The following is a 20366-nucleotide window of genomic DNA, read 5'->3' as shown; positions in this document are numbered from 1 at the left end:
TGCTCAGAGAAGCAAACTTAAAATAATTCTTCACAAAACAGATTGTGACAAGTTAATGAGGTTAGGCTTATCATTTCACAACATATTGGTATTCTTTTATAATGTATACTAATACAATATCTAAATTTTCATTATATGCAGTGGGTCAAATTCTATTAGAATACAAACGTATTTTTGAAGACCGACTTTTGGAGTAATACATTTTATCCTATAAAAGTCATATTAAAAAATGCATTGCTCATTAATATATTCAACCCAGAGTTCTTCCTAATGCGCTTTTATTAACAGATAAAATATATTTTAAAAACCTCATGATTTAAAAAATATAAAATGATAGATGCTAGATTAAATGACTCTAAATAAGTAGGATTGTTATTACAAGCTTTATTTGATCTTTAATATAGCAGTGGGCTCCATCCAACTTGGAAAGATAAATAGTTTTCATTATTCTAAGAATTATCTAATTGCTGAAAAACTATGTGAGAATTATTATAGTATTAAACAGATTCTTACAAATATTTTCTAAATCCTTTTTGAATATTGTATTAGTACTTTCTCACTTGCTATGAAGAATTCCTGAGACCGGGTAATTTATGGAAAAAAAAAAAAAAAACACAGGTTTATTGGGAGGCCAAGACGGGTGGATCACGAGGTCAGGAGATCGAGACCATCCTGGCAAACACAGTGAAACCCCGTCTCTACTAAAAAAAAAATACAAAAAACTAGCCGGGCGAGGTGGCGGGCGCCTGTAGTCCCAGCTACTCGGGAGGCTGAGGCAGGAGAATGGCGTAAACCCGGGAGGCGGAGCTTGCAGTGAGCTGAGATTCAGCCACAGCACTCCAGCCTGGGCGACAGAGCGAGACTCCGTCTCAACAACAACAACAACAACAAAACAAAAAACAAAACAAAACAAACAAACAAAAAAACAGGTTTAATTGACTCAGAGTTCTGCAAGCTGCACAGGAAGCACTGCCGGGAGGCCTCAGGAAACTTACAGTCAAGGTGAACGCGAAGCAGGCGTGTCTTACTATGGCAGAGCAGGAGAGAGAAAGAGAGAGAACACGCTTTTAAACCATCAGATCTCATGAGAACTCACTCACTATCCTAAGAACAGAAAGGGGGAAATCTGCTCACATGATCCAGTAACCTTCTACTAGTTTCCTACCCTAACACTAGGGATTAAAATTCACAATGAGATTTCGGTGGGGGAACAGAGCCAAACTAAATCAAACACATTCGTATTTTCAGTCAATTCTACTCGTTATAGTATGGTTCCTTTAAAATTATTTTATGTTGTGTAAAGGTACACAGTTATTTATTATAATAATTTTTTTTTTTTTTTGAGACGGAGGCTCGCTCTGTCCCCCGGGCTGGAGTGCAGTGGCGTGATCTCGGCTCACTGCAAGCTCCCCCTCCCGGATTTACGCCATTCTCCTGCTTCAGCCTCCGGAGTAGCTGGGACTACAGGCGCCTGCCACTATGCCCAGCTAATTTTTTCTATTTTTTAGTAGAGATGGGGTTTCACTGTGTTAGCCAGGATGGTCTCCATCTCCTGACCTCGTGATCCGCCCGCCTCGGCCTCCCAAAGTGCTGGGATTACAGGCGTGAGCCACCGTGCCCAGCCTATATAAATAATTTTTAGGATCCAAACAGTGGAATCAAGTTCATATCATTTTATTATATAATGTTTACTTTTCTCATCGATACACTTAATTGGTTTTCACTCTATATTAAGTAGATTTACAGAATATCCTCTTAGAACTGCAAATGCATTTTTAGTAAACTAAAAAATCCCTGTGTTAAGATTTTCCCTTACAATTTGGTCAGCCTGTTAATAAAGAAAACAAATAATGAGGATTAACAGTCTGTGGAGGAACCACAGTCACCACGAATAAAAATTATAGAATGTAAGAGAACAAGGCAATTTCAATGGGTGCAGAGGAGTAGTGGGAACTAGAAGACTGGGTACTATTAAATCAAATTTAGCCTAAAGCTGCCTCCTTACATATTTTAGGCTGGGCCTAAAGGTTTTACTGTGCATTGTGAACTATAACAAGTGAAAGTGTAAACAGAACATAGCCTGAACTTGTGCCAATCACCGAGTTTTGGCCAATCAAATATAGCCAACTATTCGAATAAGGCAAACTCCATCTGTAACCAATCCAGTTATTTCTGTACCTCATTTCCATTTTCTGTACCTCACTTCTGCTTTCCCTGTGTCACTTTCCTTTTTCTGTCCATAAATCTTCCACCACGTGGTTGTGCTGGAGTCTCTGAGCCTAGGCTGTCTCCGGTGGCTGCCCAATTGGCCAGTCGTTCTTTGCTTAATTAAACTCTTTTAACTTTAATTCAGCTGAAGTTTTTCTTTTATCAGTATGTTTATAAGGCGGCAGTTTTCTTTGATCAGTATGTTTATAAGGTGGCAGTTTTTATCAGTATGTTTATAGAACTGGCAGGATACTGTACGATGAAGAACAGGTGAGGTGGATAGGAGACATAGAATCAAGGAAGTGTTGGTCAGGCTGGAGGTGCTCTCCCTCTGAAAATTGTAGCTTTTGTATTTCTTAAAGCAAACAAAGAGGTAAGTTGCTGTTGATCAACTGTTCAGGTACTTTAGTGATCGAACAATGAAGTATCACAATGGCTGCACAAAATCATTTAAAGAAAATCAGGCCATACCAGATTTCTCAAATGTAATATAAAGAGTTTCGATTATTTTTTGGTGAGAATTCCTTCAATGCTAAATTATAAGATCTATCACCTGGAAGACCAATGTTTCCCTTAACTGTTTAATTATTCTTCTCTTATCTTCGATCTATTTTCTTGAATTGTTTTCTCAAATTAAAATACCACATCTGTCCAAATAATTGAAGATATGAAGGCACTCAGTTTTAGATAAGGCTGGGATGATATTTTACCTATAATTTCCAGGACACTCTCATGTTTTGCTTTGTTTCTTGCTTGCTTTTTTGACTAACATGTAAAAGCGGGCCAGTGTCTCCAGGGAAAATCATCGAATGGCTTCTGGGTATAATTCCTGAGTTATAAGTGAGAGCTCACAGCTTATCATTTCTAGGAGAAACACTGAAATACAGAAACCCTTGAGGCTGAAGTCTTTCAGAGTGTCTAAATGATTTCTTTAACATGCAAAATTTCTTCCCTAGAACATCCGCTACCATCAAATTAGATGTTGTTCATCACTCTGTTTTAAGAGAAACTTTTCAATTATATATTTGCACTTGTTTAAATTTAAAAAAAAAACAGAGCATCAAAGGAAAAATTCTGCAGATTCCTTTCGTCCTTTTTTTATTATTTTTTATTTTTGTATTTTTAGAATTATTACACTTTAAGTTCTGGGATATATGTGCAGTATGTGTAGGTTTGTTACATAGGTATATACGTGCCATGGTGGTTTGCTGCACCCATCAACCCGTCATCTACATTAGGTATTTCTCCTAATGCTATCCCTCCCCTAGCTCCCCACCCCATGACAGGCCCCGATATGTGACGTTCCCCTCCCTGTGTCCATGTGTTCTCATTGTTCAACTCCCACTTATGAGTGAGAATATACAGTATTTGGTTTTCTGTTCCTGTGTTAGTTTGCTGAGAATGATGGTGTCCAGCTTCATCCATGTCTCTGCAAGGGACATGAACTCATCTTTTTTCTAGCTTCACAGTATTCCAGAGTGTATATGTGCCACATTTTCTTTATCCAGTCTATCATTGATGTGCATTTGGATTGGTTCCAAGTCTTTGCTGTTGTGAATAGTGCTGCAATAAAGATATGTGTGCATATGTCTTTACAGTAGAATGATTTATAATCCTTTCGGTATATACCCAGTAATAGGATTGCTGGGTCAAATGGTATTTCTGGTTTTAGATCCTTGAGGAATCGCCACACTGTCTTCCACAATGCTGGAACTAATTTACATTCCCACCAACAGTATAGAAGCATTCCTATTTCTCCACATCCTCCCCAGCATCAGTGGTTTCCTGACTTTTTTTTTTTTGAGACAGAATCTCACTCTGTTGCCCAGGCTGGAGTGCAGTGGTGCAATCTTAGCCCACTGCAAGCTCCGCCTCCTGGGTTCATGTCATTCTCCTGCCTCAGCCCCCCAAGTGGCTGGGACTACAGGTGCACACTGGCATGCTTGGCTAATTTTTTTTGTATTTTCAGTAGATACAGGGTTTCACCGTGTTAGCCAGGATGGTCTCCATCTCCTGACCTCATGATCCGCCCACCTCGGCCTCCCAAACTGCTGGGATTACACGCATGAGTCACCATGCCCGGCCATTTCCTGAATTCTGAATGATCGTCATTCTAACAGGCATGAGATGGTATCTCATTGTGGTTTTAATTTGCATTTCTCTAATGACCAGTGATGATGAGCTTTTTTTCATACTTTTTTTGGCTGAATAAATGTCTTCTTTTGAAAAGTGTCTGTTCATATATTTTGCCCACTTTTCGATGGGGTTGTTGTTTTCTTGTAAATTTGTTTAAGTTCTTTGTAGATTCTGGATATTAGCCCTTTGTCAGATGGATAGATGGCAAAAATGTTCTCCCATTCTGTAGGTTGCCTGTTCACTCTGATGATAGTTTCTTTTGCTGTGCAGAAGATCTTACTTTAGTTAGATCCCATTTGTCAATTTTGGCTTTTGTTGCCGTTGCTTTTGGTGTTTTAGTCATGAAGTCTTTGCCCATGCTTATGTCCTGAATGGTATTGCCTATGTTTTCTTCTAGGGTTTTTATGGTTTTAGATCTTACATTTAAGTTTTTAATCCATCTCGAGTCAATTTTTGTGTAAGGTGTAAGGAAATCGTACAGTTTCAGTTTTCTGCATATGGATAGCCAGTTTTCCCACACCATTTATTAAATAGGGAATCCTTTCCCCATTGCTTGTTTTTATTAGGTTTGTCAAAGATCAGGTGGTTGTAGACGTGTAGTGTTATATCTGAGGCCTCTATTCAGTTCCATTGGTCTATATATCTGTTTGGTATCAGTACCTTGCTGTTTTGGTAACTGTAGCCTTGTATATAGTTTGAAGTCAGGTAGCGTGATGCCTCCAGGTATGTTTTTTTGCTTAGGATTTTCTTGGCTATACGGGCTTTTTTTTTGTTCCATATGAAATTTAAAGTAGTTTTTTCTAATTTAGCTTGATGAGGATAGCATTGAATCTGTAACTTACTTTTTTGGGCAATATGGCCATTTTCACAATATTGATTCTTCCTATCCATGAGCATGGAATGTTTTTCCATTTGTTTGTGTCCTCTCTTATTTCCTTGAGCAGTGGTTTGAAGTTCTCCTTGAAGAGTTCCTTCACATCCCTTGTTAGTTGTATTCATAGGCATTTTATTCTCTTTGTAGCAATTGTGACTGGGAGTTCATTCATGATTTGTCCTCTTAATGTCTAACCCGAGTGGTAGGCATGATAATGGAATTCAAAGAGGTCTACAGGCCAATCCTCCTACGAACCTGTGAAAATATCGCCTGAGTAGGCAAAAGAGACTTGGCAGATGGAATTAAGCTTATGAACCCTTGAAATGAGGAGAGTATTTTGTGTTATTCAGGTGGGCTCATTTTAATCACACAAGTCTTCAAAGGCCGATAACCTTTCCAGCTGCAGGCAGTCAGAGAAATGGCAGCACGAGGAGGATTCATCACACCATTGCTGTCTTCGGAGATGGAGGATAGAGCCCTGAGTGAAGCAGTGCAAGAGACCTCTAGAAGCTGGACAAGGCAAAAAACCAGATTTTTGACATAGTGCCTCCCGAAAGGAACATAGGCTTGTTGATGTCTTGATTTTAGTCCAGTGAGATTCCTGTCAGACTTCTCACCTACAGAACATAAAAGAATAAAGTTGTATTACTTAATTCAGCCAATTTGTCGTAAATTGTGCCAGCAATGAAGCACCAATACACTCAAAACCTTCACAAGTGCAACACACCCACACTCCTCCACTTTCATCTACTGTAGTGGAACATTACGTCTGGAAATAGCCAAAGCCTATACATCTATGGTTAACAGCGAAGTTGTTTGACTTTATATAAGTAACCTACTTTTGAGTATGAAGCAAGAACAAATTCTTAAAGAGAGTTAAGTCTGTTTTCATTGTATATTTTCATCTGGAAAAATTTCGAAGGAAAATAAGTTTAAAAATAGAAACTCTAGTCATGAGTCTTAGTTGTTTTTCCTTTGCTTGTGCATATTTAACAACAAAAAGAGGAACATGTTGCAAAACATGCTAAATGCTTTTATAATCCTTGTATTTGGGGACACCACAAAGTGTTAAGAACATTTAAACATTACTAAAACGATTGATCTCATATGAGAGCGATAGTGACCAACTACTGATAGTTAGCTGGTTTAGTTTTGAACCAAGGATGACTTGATAAGGATGATTAAAACTCTGAACCAAGCTTCCTGGAGATCGGAAAGTTTCTGTCCTTTCTAGAAAGTGGAGGCCTTAGGAGAAATAGTATAAATAGTTGTACTTAGCAAAACATACCCAAATATTCATACATACATTTTCATGAATCATCTTTCTGCTCCTTATGTAGGTATACTTGGTCTGCTTGTTTCTGTTATTACATCAACTGGTTTTGTGTCATTTTATTATCTTTTTTTGGTTTTTTGAGCCGTCAATCCCACAGTAAACTAATTCTTAATGGAAAGGATCATTTTATTGCTATTTTGTCCCACAAACAATAAATAATACATTTATGACTAACTTCTAAAGGTAACAAAAGGAGAAGCCACCAGCTCGTCGACCAAAATTTACTCTGAAACATTGAATACATCACTATTTCAGCTATATTTTATTCATACAGTACCTTTTTTCCCAGGATATGAAACCAACCTACAGTGATCAAGAATATCTTTCACACCTGCAGATATGCAAGCAGAATGGGTTGCACACACATACACACACAAACACACACACGCAAAACCCACTTGGTTTATTCAATAACCTCCAACATAATTCTTGTGCAAAATAACTAGATCTTTCCACTAGGGCTTTTCAACTTTAATTTGCATCATAAATATGTGGAAAATGTGGAATATCCAGATTCTTGGGCCTCCAGATTTAGAATACGGCATTTCTTTTCTTTTTTTTTTTCTTTTGAGACAGAGTCTCACACTGTCACCCAGGCTGGAGTGCAGTGTCATGATCTCCACTCACTGCAAGCTCCGCCTCCCAGGTTCACACATTCTCCTGCCTCAACTTCCCAAGTAGCTGGGACTACAGGCACCCACCACCACACCCATCTAATTTTTTGTATTTTTTTTAAGTAGAGACGGGGTTTCACCGTGTTGGCCAGGATGGTCTTGATCTCCTAACCTCATGATCTGCCCGCCTCGGCCTCCCAAAGTGCTGGGATTATGGGCGTGAGCCACCATGCCCAGCCCAGAATATGGCATTTCTAATACAGATGGTCAGCAGTTACAACTTGATGCCAAGCAAAAAAAAAAAAAAAAAAAAAATCTAGAAAATAGGCCCAAACTAGAGGGGAATAAAAGAGTTAAGCGAGGTGGAAATTTTTTTCTACAATTAAGTGATAGTATCAGATAAGTAACAGGCTTATTTTTTGATGCCTGGTTTTGTGTTTTTTTGTTTGTTTTTTGCCCCACTGTGTTAAAACGTCATTAAAACACCACGAGATCTTCAATTTTCTTCAAGAAAGAACATGTGCCAGTTTGTTCAGCATGATGCCTCGCTATATAAATTACACTGAGCTCAGCTCTGAAAAGTTTAAACCATGAGCAGCGGCTGAGACAGAAAAAGAACTTTTGGGCAAAGTGCGTACATGTTACCTACTGCAAAAGCTGGCCAGGGAAGAGTAGCCAAATACTCCAAGAGAGAGTCCATTATCCCATGTAAGAAGAGGGAAACTGAAACCCTTTCCATGTTTTGGTGTGTGACAATAAAGATGTTCTGGGTTTCTGGAAATAGCATGGCAGACCATAATAGTCAAGAGGAGAGGACTACCTGTTTTTAAACTGTTTTAAAAACACTGCTGATGTTTCCTGAAGCATGTGTGCCATCAGATTGAGATCTTGTGTAGACATCAGTGGTCACTTTATCCTCATTCCACTGCTTTCTAGCAATGAAGTATGTGGCCATCTGTAAATTTGTTTATTTTTTGAGATGGAGTCTGGCTCTGTGGCTCAGACTGGAGTGCAGTGGCATGATCCCGGCTCACTGCATGCTCCGCCTCCGGGATTCACACCATTCTGCCTCAGCATCCCGAGTAACTGGGACTACAGGCGCCTGCCACCACGCCTGGCTAATTTTTTTATTTTTTAGTAGAGATGGGATTTCACCATGTTAACCAGGATGGTCTCGATCTCCTGACCTCGTGATCCATCCGCCTCGGCCTCCCAAAGTGCTGGAATTACAGGCGTGAGCCACCGTGCCTGGCATAGACTAATAATTTTAAATACATGAACATATATATAATGCATTTATTCAGAACAGAGTTTCTCCTTTACCTCTGCTGAATTCATTTGAGTTTATAGTTACTGCTCATTATGTTCAGCATCTGCTTTATTAAATGAATCAATAAATCAGTTACGACCATAGAGCATGAGCCAGGAAAAGAGCAAAAATTCTAAAGCTTAGGGTTGTGCATATAAATCTTACTGGTAAATTCTAACATAATTTATTAGAAAGAGCACTGCACTAAACTGAGAGTCAGGGGACTTGAATTTTTTAGATTAACACCTGTCATGGACTTATTTAGCAAGTGACTTTCAAATAAAATAGGAATAAAAGCAGTTATATATAAATAGTTTCCATTCATTTTTTATGCAACAGTATCTCTTCATTTTTTCTCTAAGGAAATGAAACAAATCTCTGTTATATGAATCAGGATCTTTGGAAGAAGATCCAGGGATGAGTAACCTGCTTGTTTTCCTTTGACCCTATCTTCTACTCCTCCAAAAGACTTCACAACTCATCTTAAAGTATCACCTGTGGCGAATCCATGGGTTCCTATACATTAAAATTATTTTGTGAAAACGACTGTCAACGTCTAAAATATTTTCTACATCTAATTTTAATTATTATTTGAATGTTTAACCTAAGATATTTGTCTCTGTTTGTTTTTTGTTTTTGAGACAGTGTCTAACTCTGTCATCCAGTCTGGAGTGCAGTGGTATGACCTCGGCTCACTGTAGCCTCAATCTCCCGGACCCAGGTTATCCTTCTACCTCAGGCTCCCAAGTAGCTGGGACAACTGGCGTGCACCACCACACCCTGCTAATTATATATATATATGTGTATATGTGTATATGTATGTGTGTGTGTGTGTGTCTGTGTGTGTGTGTGTGTATGTATATATATATATATTTTTTTTTTGGTCAAGATGGGGTTTTGCCATGTTGTCCAGGCTGGTCTCAAAGTCCTGGGCTCAGCCTCCCAACATGCTGGGATTACAGGTGTAAGCCACCACACCTGGCCGAGATATTTGTCTATCTGATATTGTATCTGGATGTTTATTCATATACCACATTTTTGATTCACACATTAGAAGATACTAGATAGTGATGGAAATAATGTACAAATCAAAATGTGGTATATAAATATATTCTTTCCTTCTTATTAACTGACCCCTACATTGGAACAGGGGTGGTATATGGACTCTGTTCCGATCAATTCTGCATATTCTTTGCTCCTTTTTAGATACAGCTAGCAGTGAGATGTGAAGAGAAGTCATGTTTAACCCCAGGAAAGCTCTTTGGAGTCCTTATTTAGGCCAGGTGCAGCGGTTCATGTCTGTAATCGCAGCACTTTTGGAGGCAAATGTGGAAGGATTGAGCTCAGGAATTTGAGACCAGCCTGGGCAGCATAGTGAGACCCTGTCTCTATAAACATTTTTTAACAAAATTAGCTGGGAACAGTGGCTTGTACCTATAGTTCCAGCTACTCAACAGGGTGGGAGGATCACCTGAGCCCAGAAGGCTGAAGCTTCAATGAGCCATGATTGCACCACTGCACTCTAAACTAGGTGACAAAACAAGACCCTGTCCAAAAAAAAAAAAAAAGAGTTATTACTGTTTTACTCAACTCTAAGTCTTGTCCTTGCTGATGTGAAGTGGAAGCAATGGTCAGCAATGCAGGGGTCATCTTGGGACACGAAGTGACTTTGAAGATTAGTGGCATACACTAAGGAACAAGCAGCAGATAGAAGGAGACCAGGACCTGTTAATAGTGAATCAGACACACTTCATACCGGCATCAGACTGCCTACATCTAGACTTCTCTTGCTTGTGAAATAAATAAAATTTTATCCTGTTTAAGCCTCTGACATGAAACCTCAGCCCAGTTTAATTTTGATACTTACATTTGTAGACCACAAATATCTAGAATTGCAATGGCTACTTTTGCCTTATTACTGTTGATATACCCTACACTGTTATGGAAAGGGTCTCAATAACTTTAAAAAACTGGACATGAGAAATGCAGGAACTCACATAGAAGAAATAAAAAAATCCTGAACAAATGAGGATCAGCTCATGAGCTATGTGGGATAGTGGATAAACACACTGATAAAAAAGAAGGAAGACACAACAAAAATTCACAGGTGGATTTGTCTATTTTTGCAGAAAGAAAAATTGACACCCAGGTTTGAAAGTTCACTGGGCAACTTTCTGTCTGTTTTTCTTTCCTAGGCATGCACATAATGTTTCTAATTCTCATTTGTCATTTATAAAATGAAGGTTACATGATTACTCACCTCACACAATTATATGATAATTCAATGACATATTTCTCCACAGAACATTTTAATCCAGTCATGTAGTAAAATGCCCAATAAATTCAGGCCATATCTATTCTCATAATCACCAATACATTGTCTTCTATTAGTAACCAGAGTCTGTGCATCAGTTTCCTTATTTAATGAGGTTGGGAATAGATGAGTCTCTTTTGCTTTTTTTACTGTGGTAGAAACACTTAACATGAGGATAGCTTATCGACAAATTTTTAAACATACAAAACAGTATTATTAAAAATAGATAGACACAATGTGGTATGGAAGATCTCTGGAATTTATTCATCTCACATCAATAAAACTTTATACCCATTGGACAGCAACTTCCATTTCTCCCTTTTCCCAGCTCCTACTACTTCTACTTTCTTTTTTTGTGTTTAAATATTTTAGATAAATAAGTGGAATCCTTCTGTGACTAGCTCATTTTAGTAAGCAAAATGTCCTTCAGATTCTTCCACATTTTTACATATGGCAGTCTTTCATTCTTTTTAAAGGCTGAATAATATTCCATTGTGTAGATATACCACATTTAAAAAAATTCATTCATCTGTTGATGGGTCTTTGGGCTGTTTCCATATTTTGGTGTCTATTATAAAGAATGCTGCTATAAATGTGGGAAAGTAGATTTCTCTTCAGGATCCTTATTTCAGTACTTTTGAGTGTCTACTAAGACAGGTGATTGCTAGATTATATGGTGGTTCTATTTTTAACTTTTTAAGAAACCTCTGTACTATTTTATCTAGTGGCTGTACCAGTTTGCATTCCCATTAACATTGTGAAAAGCATCCAATTTCTCCACACTTCCAGGTTTCTCAACACCATTCGTTGAAGAAACTATTTTCTCCATTTTGTTTTCTTGGCACTCTTGTGCAGGAGCATTTAACCAACTGTGTGTGGATTTATTCCTGTGCTCTCCGTTCTGTTCAATTTTTCTATGTATTTGTTCTTCTGCCATACTATTGCTTTCATTATGGTAGATTTGGAAATCAAGAACTATGATCCCTTCAGCTTTGTTCTTGGCTATTCAATGTATTTTGTGGGTCCATATAAATGTTAGAGTTTTTTTTCTCTTTTTCTGTAAAAATGCCAGTGAGATTTTGATAAGGATAGCATTAAATCTGTAGGTTGCTATGGGTAATATGGATATTTTAATAATATTGTTTCCCAGTCTATGAGTATGGAATGTCTTTCTGTCACAGTGGGTAGCTAGTCGTGTATGAACATGGCAGGAGAGGGCTCCCTCCCTCCTACACACAAACCAGGAGTGTTGGGTGACCAGGTGATGGTCAGGCAGTTGTTAATTGTCTAGTTAAAGTAATAATTGGTCACAGCTGGCACCAGGGAAAGGCCGGCTCTTAAAAGAAAACACCTGAAACTGGTTATCAGCGATACCCAATAAATCTCAGGAGTTGGGCATATAGGTAGAAGTAAAGCAAAACTCCAGAGGTAAGCCCACATTTAAAACCCCAGGTCAAAGGGTCAAGCTGCATACTAGATTTCTCAAGTCGCCTGCTTGGCCGTCTTTCAAATTTACTTTACTTCCTTTCATTCCTTCTCTAAAGCTTTTTCATAAACTTTCACTCCTGCTCTAAAACTTGCCCCTCTCTCTCCTTCTGCCTTACGCCCCTCAGTTTAATTCTTTCTGAGGGGGGCAAAAATGGAGGTTGCTGCTGACACTTAACGGATGTGGACTCACTGCAGGTAACATTTTCATATGTTTTTGTTGTCTCTAATTTCTTTCATCAATGCTTTATAGTTTTCATTGTGCATGCTTTTCATCCCCTCGGTTAGTCTTATTCTTAATTATTTTATAATTTTGTATGTGAGTTTTATATGCTGCTACTTTACTGAATTTGCTTACTTTAGTTTTAATGGTGTTTTGTGGAGTATTTACGGTTTTCCACATACAAGATTATGTCGTCTGCAGAGGGAAGTGATTACATTTTTTTTTCTAATTTGTTTGGTTTTTATTCCTTTTGTTTTTTCTTAACTCCTCTGGATGGGAAGGAATTCCAGTATTGTGTTGCATAAAAATGACAAGAGTTAGCATCTTTGCTTTTTTTCCTGAACTTAAAGGAAAAGCTTTTAATTTTTCACTCTTGTGAACAATGTTAGCTGTGAGTTTTTTATATACGGTCTGTAGTATTTCGAGCTAAATTTTTCCTGTGTCAAGTTTGTTGAGATTGTTAACACAGAAAGAGTGTTGCATCGGGACTTGTTAACGTGAAAGAGTGTTGCATTTTGTCAAATGTTTTTTCAGCATTTATTGAGATGATCATGTGACTATCCTTTATTAACATGGTGTATTACATTCATTGATTTGCATATGTTGTGTCATTTTTGTATCCCAGGGAAAAATCCCACTTTGTCATTGTATATGATCCTTTTCATTTGTTGCTAAATTGGTTTACTAGAACTCTTAAGGATTTTTTATCCACATTTATCAGGATTATTGGATTGTGCTTTTCTTTTCTTGTAGTGTATTTGTCTGGCTATGGTAACACTACACTCATAAAATTAGTTTGAAAATTTTCCCTCTTGTTCAGTCTTTTGGAAGAGTTTGAGAATAATTGGTGTTAATTAGCCTTTAAGTATTTAGCAGACCATGCCAGTGAAACCATCTTGTCTTGGGTTTTGTTTTGTCGAGAGGTTTTAATGACTAATTTAATCCCTTTACTCATTATTTGTCCATTCCGATTTTCTACTTCCTTATGATCCGTCTTGGTAGGGTTTTGTTTCTGGGAATTTATTCGTTTTTTCTACATTATTCAATTTGTTGGCGTATGATTGTTCACAGTAGTCTCTTATGATCCTTTCAATTTCTGTGGAATCAGTTGTCTCTTGTTTCATTGCTGATCTTATTTATTTGAATCATCGCTCTCCCTTTTTAAATTCTAGCAAAATATTTCTGTTTATACTATTTTTCTATTCTCTATTTCATTTATTTCTACTCTAACATATATATTACTTGCCTTTCACTGACTTTGACCTGAATTTGTTCCCCCTTTTACAGTTCCTTCAGGTGAAACATTAAATTGTTTTTTTTTGAAATGTTTCTTTTTAAATGTAGGAATTTATTGCTATAAATGTGTCTCTTAATCCTACTTTTGCTGCATTCTACAAATTTAGCTATGCTGTGTTTTTATTCGTCTGCATGTATTTTCTGATTGCCATTTTTATCTCCAGTTTGACCCTCTGGTTACTCAAGAGTGTGTTATTTAGTGCCCCCATGTTTTTGAATTTTCTGTTTTTCTTTCTGTTATTGACTTTTAGTTTCATTCCATTGTGGTTGGAAAACATACTTTGTATGTTATTAATCTTATTACATTTGGTAGTACTTGTTTTATGATCTAACATGTGATCTATCCTGGAGAATGTTCTGTGTGCGCTTGTGAAAAACATGTATTCTGCTGCTGTTGGGGGAAAGTTCCATATATGCCTATTCGGTCCATTTGGTCTATAGTGTGGTTCAAGTCTGCTGCTTAATTTTTTGTGTTGGGATGTCTATTCATTATTTAAAGTGGAGTTTGTTAGGTTCTAACTGAGGTCCCAGGAGAGTCAGTGGATGAGTGGTGGGTAGCTGAAGAAACACTTGAAGAAGAGTTGACAGTTTTGACATGGCTTTACTCTCTCTGGGCCCAAGTAAACCATATGTGTTGTGTTAGCAGGGTAATTATATCTTTTACAGACAATAGTGGCCCTGAGCCAAGTACAAGCTCACATGGGTGATCACCTAATGTGCCTCACATTGTGTACACACATAATGTGTGGGGATGCGTGCCTGCACTCCAAACCTGCTGAGTTGTACTGGAAAGCTGCCTCTACCTACTCCTGATAAAGTGTAGCCATTTCCCTTGTACTCTACCCCCTAGGCCAAGGGTGTCCTCTGGGAAGGGACATGTGCCCATAGGGCAGAGCCCTGAATCCATTACCCACAACAATAACACAGCAACAGCTCACTGCTAGGATCCCAGCTATGGTACTTACGACTATTAGGGCCCAGCGTAGGCCAGAGCATATGGATGCCCATCACCTCTGCAGGGGTCACCAATAAGGCTCTCAAATGCCTTAATCTCCTATGACACCCCTTGCAGGACTGTTGTTATGTTCTGCCAATTATCCGGGATAAAACTGTAACATTGTGTTCCTAAAAGGGTACAAGTGCCACCTTAGGCAGCAGTTATTATGCCTAAGGCCATTCAGTTTTGCAACACCGCATTTCTGATCTGATCAACCTCATCTATTAACAGGAGGAGGGCCACTTGGGTGTATTTCAGAACCCGGGTGGTGTACTCTATAAAAGCAGTACTTGTGCTTCTACAGTTATGACACCCACTCCAGGGATAGTCATTGACAAGGGGTAGAACCACCAGGGTGCTCACTGCACTTGCAAATCTGAGAGCATACTACCTTCCAGTTATGCAGGCATCTAGGCAACATGGGGATAACAGTGGCAGGTACAGAAGGCCACCCCTAGCTACAACATCCAGTCCAGTCCACTGGTAGGTAAGGCCACCCTGAGTCCCCACAAACCCATGAACTCCCAAGGGGCATAAACTCTACTGGGGTCTGACCTTGGTGAGGTGACTTATTCCACCATACCTTCGGTGTGGTGACATGTGTTACGTTTACACAGTCCATGATGGGTACCCATCCTACAGTGGTGTTACCCTAGTGTTTCTCTATTCACCCTGGTGCCTTGGCTGGGGGTGCTACATGCTCCCCCATTCACCAGCCTCACCCATTATAAACACTATGGGTCAGCCAGGGGGCTGGCATGCCATGAGTCTTGCAACGTCCTTTGTCCAAAGCTTGCTGCATCGTGTTCCATGTGTTGGCCACTGGGCTGCAGGTCTCCAGCCATGTCCAGTTCTCTGCAGATGCTGAATGTATGTGCCAAGGCAAGCCATCTGCAGCTGCTGCTGGAAGGGTGGTGCAGATCCAACAGATGGAAACATTGGTCACATAAGCATAGGTATGTGTCCAGTCCAAAATACAGTTGGAGCATGTTAAACTATGATCGAAATGACAGAGCAGGCATAGGTACTAATAGGTAAATCATGTCCCTCAGGCAAAATACCGGTTAACCTTTCATCCCTGGATAACAATGCACCTGCCAAAGGCTCTTGCCTTGTCAATGATACCAAACCTTCTCAGCTCCCCACGGTCCCTTTGAGTCCTGTATCCATACCAAAGTCATGGGGGAGCTCCTAATAGGCCACACAGACAGTACATATGTCCCCTGGAGGAGGGTTCCTTCCCTGGCCATTCCCCTACAAACAGTCAAGTGCAGGGGCCACGTATTGAACAGTCATACTGTAGGCCCTTCTCCCAGGGAGCTATGATGGCCAGCCATCAGCAGTGGGGTGCTTGAAGGGTCCATGGCCACAACCAAGTTTTCTGTTCCCTTTCCTTCAGGGGTGTTGGGGCAGGCAAAAACAGGTTACCATTCATCCTCATACCTGGTTGGAGGAGGTCATCATTGGTATGTGTCTGCAACTGAATGGGGGCAGAAGCCCGGTGTAACAAAGCCTCCACCAGGGCCAGGCCCCCTTTCCGTGGCCATTCAAGGTTTGGAGCACCTGGAACTCCAGCCCTGCAAAGATGGGATATGACATGCATTCTCTAAGAACCCATTTTATCGTTCAATCATACCCATAGCTTGCGGGTTGTCTGGTACCTGGAATCCCCACTTTATGTCCATTTGTTGTGTCCATTGTTATACCTGTTGTCCAGTGAAATGTGTTCCCCTATCACTCTCAATGGCCAGAGGGTGACCACACAGGGCACATAAGTGTTGCAGGGCCTGGATGGTATGCTGTTGGTTGGCCACCCTGCAAGGGAAGGTGAACAACAGGCCTGTGGCTATGTCCACAGCTGTTAGCACACGCATATACCCTTATGACTTTGGGAGTGGCCTGATATAGTCTACTTGTCACCTGGTCAAAGGCACATGACCTATCATTACTTGTTGTATAACACTGGGCAGCTGCCTCCATTTATGGTATGCCTGAGGACATGCTGGGCATTTTTGACAAGCCTTTCAAATGTCTTGGGTGGGCAGGGACAGACCCCAATACTTACCTGTTGCATCAGTTTACCCCTCGTAAATCCCAGTTTCTGGTGTAGCCACAAGGCCACCTCTTGTGTAGGTGCCAACTCTAGCCATCAGACCTTGGCCAACGCAACTGTCTCATCATTGGCGGGGGTGGCAAAAGGCATATGGACTGACACATGGTAAATAGTTACCTCTTTGTGATGAGCCCTTTTCCAGAGGTCTTGCCACATGGCTTGGCCCCAAATGAGTCGGTGGCTGAAAAGCCACTTCTGTATGTTCCAGGTAATTAACCACAAGGTTGAGCCTCATAGACAGCCCAGCTAGTGTTACAGATTACCATAGGTATCACCGTGGTGATCACTATCCATACTGCTCTAAGTTCAGACCATTAGCTACTTTGTCCACATACAGTTTCAAGTCACATGGTATCAATACCAGGTTGGACTGTAACAGCAGTCCAGGCAGCAGCAGCACCTCGCCTAGACCCATCTGTGTACTATGCCCCATCAGGAATGGGTGAATGCCCTTCTTTAAACAGTGAAGGCTCAGGGTCTAGGGGTGCCTCAGGCCCCATGGCCTTATCTCATGGCCTTATCTTGCATTAGGATTACAGGTCCCAACTCTACTACTAAGGGGCTTATACTCAGCGTACTCTGCTGCTTCAAGTAGGCACCCCACTTTATGAATGTGGATGCCTGCACTATCCCAGTCCGGGAGGTCGTTACCCATGAACACACCCATCCCGCTATTGGGTAAGTCGTCCACATGAAGACTGTAGTCTATCTTGTCACACTCTCACAAGGCTGAAGGGCAGCATGTACAACTGCAAGCTGTTTATCAACGAATACTGGAGCTCAGCTCCCTTCCATAGTTGGGACCAAAAGTCCACTGATGTTCTCAAGAACTCTGTGTGCTGCCATAGGCCCCAGTGAAAACCATCTGTAGTCACATGCAGATCCAGCTCAAACAGGTGCCCCTGGTCAACTACCCATAGGGCTTGTGCCTGCTGAATAGCCTGCTTGGCTGCCAGAAAGTCTGTCTCAGCCACATCATCCTAATTCCAGGTAGCTCCCTACTTTTTCACCAATGCAACGGTTTTATCATTTGAGCTAAATGGGGAACAAATGCCCGCTAGTATCCTAAGAGGCCCACAAAGTTTGTAACTGCTTCACCATAGGGGGCTGGAGATATGCCTGAGTTTTATCAGTGATAGCCTCTGGGATGGCCTTTGTCTTATCTGACCAAATAACTCCCAAGAATTTGGCAGATAATCCAGGCCCTTTGACCTTGGATTTGTTGATGCCCCAACTGCATGCTGCCAAATGTTGCCCCAGGAGGGGCACTGTCACTTCTAAATCTGCAAGAGAATCAGAGGTATACATAATATCATCAGTATAATGAAATAGGAGGACCCCTCCTGGATATTGCCAGGGGGCTAAATCTGTGGCAACTAGACCATGATATATGGTGGGGCTATGCACATAGCCCTGCGGCAAGACAGCCTCCTGGGTTCATGCCATTCTCCTGCTTCAGTCTACCAAGTAGCTGGGACTACAGGTGTGTGCCACCACGCACGGCTAATTTTTTGTACTTTTAGTAGAGATGGAGTTTCACTGTGTTAGCCAGGATGGTCTCGATCTCCTGACCTTGTGATCCGCTCGCTTCGGCCTCCCAAAGTGCTGGGATTACAGGCATGAGCCACCACGCCCGGCCGCTTATTCTTATTAAATAGGCTGCTCCTGATTTTGTGCTTATTTGGCGTACAACATTTTAACTGGGATCAGCTTCTGATAAAATTATTTTGATCTACATATTATTGTGAAACTGGTGTTTCTGTGGAAAAACAAGAGCTGGGTTCCTCTTCTATTTTGTTGACTGTCGGTCCTAGACGACTTCTAATACTTCCGGACAAGCCAAAGATTTTTTGATCTAGAACAGTTGTAAATACGTTAGCAGTCTACACTGAGTCACCTCTCTTTTAGCTGCCTATATATTTTCTACTTAGAATTTGAGGTACTCTAAAAATTGACAAATTTAAGATTTGTTTTGTTCTTGATTTAAAGTAGAGGTGAACAGTTACATATTTCACGTGAAGTTTGCATCAGATTACTTTATCTGAGTCACCCTTATTCTATGAACTTTGGTGTTGTAAAGTTTTCCTTTTTTTTTTTTTTTTTTTTTAGAAAAAGATAATTGGAAAGAGGAATAAAAAGTATCAGCACAGGGAATTATTTGCAGGCAAGGGGCTGAGATAAGCAATACTTTTGAATATAGCCTACTAAAAAAGGAGCCATAAAGAAGAACTTAGAAGAATAAAGTATAATCTAAAAGTGTACTGATCTGAGTAAGGATCAAAGAGGTGAAATGGCTCCCTGAACTACAATCTCCCTGATGATTGAGACTGCCTTGGAATTGTTCATTAATATATTCCCAGCAATTAGCACAACAGCTAGCAGGTAGTCGATCATCAAAACATATCTGATGAATGTTCAGCAGCTTTTACAATACGAAGTTTAAGTGCCAGGGAGAACCAATGCCTCTGATTCTAAATCTAGAGCTTTATTTATTTATTTTTTATCATTTGCACATTGTGTTAGTTCCACAGCTTATAATACTAAATATCTAGTGATTGAATGAACAAATAAGTTAGCTAGTAAATATTCCATTCTGTTTTTCTGACTATTCCCTGGCACAGGCAGAAGAAAGACGAGATAATAAAACAGAAAAAAGGAGACAGCCATCTCTGTTCCTTTCCTGCCTCCTCATCTCTTTCTCTGTCTCCACTCACCCCAACACCCACACACAGTTCAAGCCCAATCCAAAAAATTCTAAATCAGAGCATGCTGTGCAGGAACAAGAATGAAGCATTTGGCCTTGGTATTTTTATTTTAATACGTGTACTTGCAAAGGACAAAAGAAAGGTCGGAAAGCAAACAATGCAGGAAGGAGTTGAAAAAAAATAATTATGAGGGAAAGCAGAGCTCTCTCTGACAGGAGTGAATAAGGATGAACAAATGCTGAGCAGCTGTTGTCAAGGGGATTCATTTGAACCACAAGTTGCAGGAGCGTACCAAAGCTGTTTTGTTGCTTAACACATTAAACATGCACAGAAAGGGATGAGAGTAAATTATGCCTCATTGCAGGAGTCCTATAATGTGCCATCAGGTGCTGCCTGAGTCAGACAAACTCTGAAAACCACCCAGAAAATGATGCAGGAAGTTAAAGAAATTCAGTGATTCCTGTTCTTGATTGGGTGGGAAACCTTCGCTACAGGAACAGGTTTTTTGCCAAAACGCATCTATGTGGGAGTTCTGTGTAACACGATCTTGCAAAGGAGTAAAAAAAACTAGCAAAGAAAAGGATAGCCCTTGGAGAGGAGCAGACTAATTCAGAACAAAGATAAGGCTGTTTCAACCTCAAGCACTGATCTGCTGGAAAGTGCAGATTTTCTCCCAGGAATAGCCTGTCCCTCTCTCCGTCTGCAAAATGTTCAGTCTCCCAGCAGATTCTCAGTCCACTGTAGTGGTTCACTAAC

At 40.2% G+C, this 20366-nt stretch overlaps 1 long non-coding RNA gene across 1 annotated transcript; it reads right to left on the bottom strand.

The window, feature by feature from the left end:
* Window positions 1-5553: 5553 nt before the first annotated feature.
* On the bottom strand, window positions 5554-16641 carry LOC139357322 (uncharacterized). The gene is made up of 3 exons (XR_011610294.1): window positions 16499-16641; window positions 16236-16369; window positions 5554-5835 (listed from the first exon to the last, which is right to left on the bottom strand). It is a non-coding gene; the product is annotated as an uncharacterized lncRNA (long non-coding RNA).
* Between the last annotated feature and the right edge of the window lie 3725 nt (window positions 16642-20366).

The sequence above is a fragment of the Macaca nemestrina genome, chromosome 12 (genome assembly GCF_043159975.1).
Source record: "Macaca nemestrina isolate mMacNem1 chromosome 12, mMacNem.hap1, whole genome shotgun sequence".
NCBI lineage: Eukaryota > Metazoa > Chordata > Mammalia > Primates > Cercopithecidae > Macaca > Macaca nemestrina.
This window is presented reverse-complemented; position numbering and strand designations above follow the sequence as displayed.